The sequence below is a fragment of the Mus pahari genome, chromosome 12 (genome assembly GCF_900095145.1).
Source record: "Mus pahari chromosome 12, PAHARI_EIJ_v1.1, whole genome shotgun sequence".
NCBI classification, from domain to species: domain Eukaryota; kingdom Metazoa; phylum Chordata; class Mammalia; order Rodentia; family Muridae; genus Mus; species Mus pahari.
Window position 1 is genome coordinate 31,945,239 of NC_034601.1, and position 5,095 is coordinate 31,950,333.

Here is a 5,095-nt window from a genome sequence, read left to right on the forward strand (position 1 = left end):
CATTTCAGCATAAAGTTTGTAATATCCTTTGGATGTCCCACTAAGCCACCCTTGATGGCCAAGTGGAAATCACCAAGACCTTGGGAGTGGAGGGGAAATTGGAGAGGAGAGTTCTTGCCAGACTGAGCTGACTCAAAACAGGAAAAGAAAGTGACTGTGCTTCTTGGTAGGCATGATACCCACCCCGTCACCACTGTGTTTCTTTTTAGGTCAGACTTGAATCAATTTACTCTGGGGATGGCTCTCTAATTCAGAGACTAGCTTAAGCGATTCTACCGTCTCTCATCAGTTGTATAGAGAAATGACCCCACTATCATGGCTATCACCCTCTGTCCTCCGTGTTTGTCTACGCCTGTAAGAGGAGGAGATCCTTACTACCCTCAAACAGCAATCCTTAAACTCTCTGTGGGAGAGGACAAATACTTTTGTCTGCTGTTTTCCTATTATCAAATGTGTTACAGATTGATACAATAGTGTAATAAAATATAACTGATTGAAAAACAATGAGGAAGAAGATACAAGCACAGTTTTTATTTTTCAACCGATACAAGATCACCATGTAAGACTGGTTGGTGTTCATGGGCTGGAGAGATGGCTCAGTGGGTAAGAGCACCCGACTACTCTTCCGAAGGTCCAGAGTTCAAATCCCAGCAACCACATGGTGACTCAGAACCATCCAATAACAAGATCTGACTCCCTCTTCTGGAGTGTCTGAAGACAGCTACAGTGTACTTACATATAATAAGTAAATCTTAAAGTCAGACTTTTGATTTTTATCTGATTTCATTGTGGAAAAGAAGCAGTCAGCTCCCAGACTGCGCTGTGAGCAGTGCTATGAGCATTACACTTTGGTGCGTCCTGAAGTCTTAAGGTTAGGTCACTCTGAGAAATAGCTGTACCTGCCTCAGGGGCGTAGCCAATATTTGTGTCCTACAATTTTACACCAAGTAGAAATGAAGAACTGCAGAGGACCAGGGACTGGTGCCAGCTCTGCTATGCCAGCACCAGGGCACTCTGCTGCTTTTTACCCATATGACTGGGGAGATTAGTCCTGACCCTCCACCACAGGCTATACCATGAGAACAAAAGGTCGCATTATTGAGTTGTGGCTTGTCATGCAGTTATGCATGTCTATTATAGATGATGATGTCATTCTGATAGCACAGAAAAGTAAGGTATTCATTCTTGATTTTAACAATTTGTCTAAGGCTATAGACATAATATAGACAAANAATAATTTGAATTCAGCTCAGTCTGAATCTATGGGCTAGNTACTTAGCCACTATGTCATATTGTTTTTAATAAACATACTTTGTCATATCCACAATTCTCTTTTGAAATGGAATCTGAATTCCTGTGATCAACTGCCTCCTTCCCCTAAGATTGCTCTCCTCTTTAAAGCCACCAAGTTTATTATAGCCTGGCTTTAACAAGACACCATACTCACTGCATGGGTATGGATGGACCNCTTTAGGAGTACATAAAAGCCATCATTCCCTTAATACAGCTTATTTTTAAAACTCAGTGTTGTTAATGTGTAATAATTATAAACCAACAGTTCAGTGATTCTTGATAACACTACATGGAACCACCAGTACAGTGAGGACATAGAAGATTTCATTCACCACTAACAGTCCTGTGTGTGTCTGTAGTCAGTGCCCCTTGCTGAACACACAAGAGCTGACTTATTTTCCATCCATGTGGAATAGGTACTAGGGTCTCTCTAAAGTTTCAGTAAATGAACAACAAAGACTGTTCGTCTCTTTTGTGTTGGTTTTCTTTTATTCAGCATGTTTTTGAACTCTGGCTANAGCATTGTATATATTGGTCTCTTATTTCCTGTTACTGTAAAAAAGTATCTATTGTATCAGTACATTACCATTTGATTTATTCATTGTTCTGTTGCTAGATTTCAAAATCTATTACAAACATTATGTGTGTTTGAGCATATCTCTCNCCTTTGATATATATTTTTATATTTTCCAAGGTATACTTAAAGATCTAATTGCTTACTCATGCAGTCAGTGAATGTTTACCTTTTCAGAAACTACCAATCTATTTTCCAAAAGAAAATTTGCCATAGTTCATTTCTACCATAAATATATAGGTTCCACTTGCTCCATGTCCTTGTCAACACTTGTTATTGTTGGTATTTTGAATGCTAGCCACTCTGTGGGTATACAGTGATGTTAGTTTGTATTTCTTGGGTGAGAAATCTTATTAAACATTTTTATGTGCAGTCCATGTCTCGTCATCTATCTTCTTTCTGAAATGTCTGTTCAAATATTTGCTCACTTTTAATGCACTTATACTTTTATTGAGTTCCCTGTACATTTTAGAAACAGATCTTTTGTAAGATGAGTATATTTTATAAATATTTTTCCAAGAGGAATGATTGCTCTTTTAATTTTCTAGTGGTATTGTTTGAAAGGCACAGATTTGAATTCTGATGAAGTCTGATCAATATAAGAAGATTATTTTATCATTAGTGGGGTTTTGGGTTTATTTGGTTTTTTGTTTGTCTAAGAGAAAAAATTTTTTCTCAGAGTTGTAAAGATTATCTCAAACATTTGGCTCAATTTAAAATTTTATTTTTTTTTAATATTTATGTGCAGCATGCAAATGAGTTAAGGTTCTTCTTCTCTATGGACATCCAGTTGCCAAACAATCCAAACTCTATCCTTTTCCCACTGACTTAGCAGATTTCTTTGACCTTCTGTATGGTTGACTTCTGGACTCAGTTCTGCTTTCTTAAGCAATGTGTTTACCCTGATAGCACACTACCACAGTGCAGTGTTTGTAATAGTTGTGTGCTAAGTCATTGAAATGGAATAGGCCTCCAACTGTGTGTCCTTCAAAAGCTTTTCCTACTGTCCCAGGGTTCTTAATTTCATACATTTAGAATTAGTTAGTCAGATTCTGGGAAAAGAATGCCTGCTGAGAGTTTGACTGGGGTCCACTGGAGTTGTAGGCCATTTAGTGGGATAGGAAACATGTTGCTAGTGTTGAGTTCTCCAATCGATGAACCCGAGGCACTCCTCTACTTATTTAGATCCTTTTTGAGTTATTTCTTTCAGAAGTATTGTTCAGTGTTCAAGTCTTAAATCATATTTTGTTAAATTTGTCCTAAAGTATTTCATGTTATGTTATGACTATGACTTACTTTTAACTTTTGGTTTTCAAATGTCTGCAGCTGGCAGATAGAAATGCAATGGACTTTGATAATAGCCCCTCTGTGTCCTGAAATCTTAGTAGTTCTGGTAGCTTCTTTGTGGATAATTTAGACTTTTCTAAACATATGACCCTATTGTTTGTGAATAAAGATTTTATTGTCAGAACTGCTCTGCTTCATACCTTTATTGCTCCTGTTTCACATTGGAAGCCCTGAATTTTGCTAGATTTGCTTGCTCTGTCAATACAAGCCACGTGAAAACATGTAGCAGAGACAGTGTGTCAAAAGCCTCTTAGGTGTGACACTTGCCACCCTGAATGCTTCCCTGTATCCCTTCCATCTGTCCACTGTCTCCATGTGTGAGATCTTCTGTGTCCTCGCAGCCTAGCAATGCTTCACACTCAAAAACTGTTTAACTGGTGTTTATCAAATAAAAAGATTATATATTAAGAGCCATTTGGGATGGATTCAGCTCTATGGTAAAGAAGTTGAATTTTCAGTTGGGTGTGGCTACAGATGCCTATTGGGTAGAAGAGACTGCTTCTCAAAAACAAAACAAAACAACAACAACAGCAAAACAAAAACAAAGTAAAATATTTTGTACTTTTTTTTTGGCCCACAACATTTTCATTCAAACAATGTCATCTGTTTGTACAGTCCTCTGACTGGCACGCTATAACTCAGTAGGTGGATTTGCATATTTGCTCAGTGAAAATGTTTGTCCCAGACCCTTCTTTTCTCACTTGAATCCCTCAGTTGGGGACCTCGCGTGGTCATTCAGAAGCTCCAGNCACCCAGTCCTTTTCAGACACAGGCAGCCCTGAGGCTGTTGAGCTGACACTGAATCTTTGCTTCCCAGTTACCCATGGGGTCAGGTGAGGCATGGGAACACAGGGTGCAGCCAGCACTGGGATCGAGTTCATCTGATTCNTCTCCAGCTCTCTAAAATTAACCACCTCTAAAGCTGAAAGGCTTTTTAAAAGCCTNCAGTGAGATTATCCCACTAGACCAGCAGATGGGTCTAATCTTCCATGAAAGGAGAAGGTNTCTCCTGTGACATGGCCACTCTGCCTGGAACCAGTTTCTGCTGGGTCTGANCTAGGGGAATCCCAGGGACAATAACGACCCCCCAGACTCCTGCTAACTGCAGAAAGCTGGATCTCTAAAATTTAGAGTTCTTTGCCCAAAAAAACTCTATACGGCCCAAGTCCTTGCAACATTTCCCAATTTGTGGACCTTTGCTGTCTGTCATTTGTTGGTACAACTGCTGAGCTGTCAAACTCATGTCTTCAGGAGGTCTACCCTCTTAGGTCTTGCAGCCTCCATGGTAGTGAAGATGGTAATGAGCTTAAAGTAAGCAAGAGGAGTGGGTGTCCTTTGCAGCCTCCAGCGTTGTGTGCTCTCAGAGGCAGAATCCCAGTNTCAATTATGAGAACTTGAATCTGTTCTAACAGATAATGTGAATGGGCTTTGTTTTTTGTTTATTTGTTTGTTTGTTTTGTTTTTTTGAGACAGGGTTTCCCTGTATAGCTCTGGCTGTCCTGGAACTCACTTTGTAGACCAGGCTGGCCTTGAACTCAGAAATCTGCCTGCCTCTGCCTCCCGAAGGCTGGGATTAAAGGCGTGCGCCACCAGGCCTGACGTTGTTTCTGTTTGTTATTCACAGAAATCATCAGACTTGGGTTGGAGAATGTTAATGCTCGATAACAAATAAATAAATAAATACACAAATACTAATGAATTTACCCCAAACTACATTTCTGTAAGCATCAGTTTTAATGATTTTCATTACATTATTGAAAGGTAGCATTTCAATTTTCTAAGCTATTTTCCAAGTCCTGGGCATATGGATTAGTTGGTTTTCTATTATCTGTAATGTTTTAATCATTAGACATTAAGCTTTGCCATATTTAAAGTTATTTT

General features: G+C 39.1%; 1 protein-coding gene across 1 annotated transcript in view; it reads left to right on the forward strand.

Moving 5' to 3' along the window:
* Positions 1-5,095, forward strand: part of Hcls1 (hematopoietic cell-specific Lyn substrate 1) — a 34,405-nt gene that overhangs the window by 13,466 nt on the left and 15,844 nt on the right. The window lies entirely within an intron of this gene.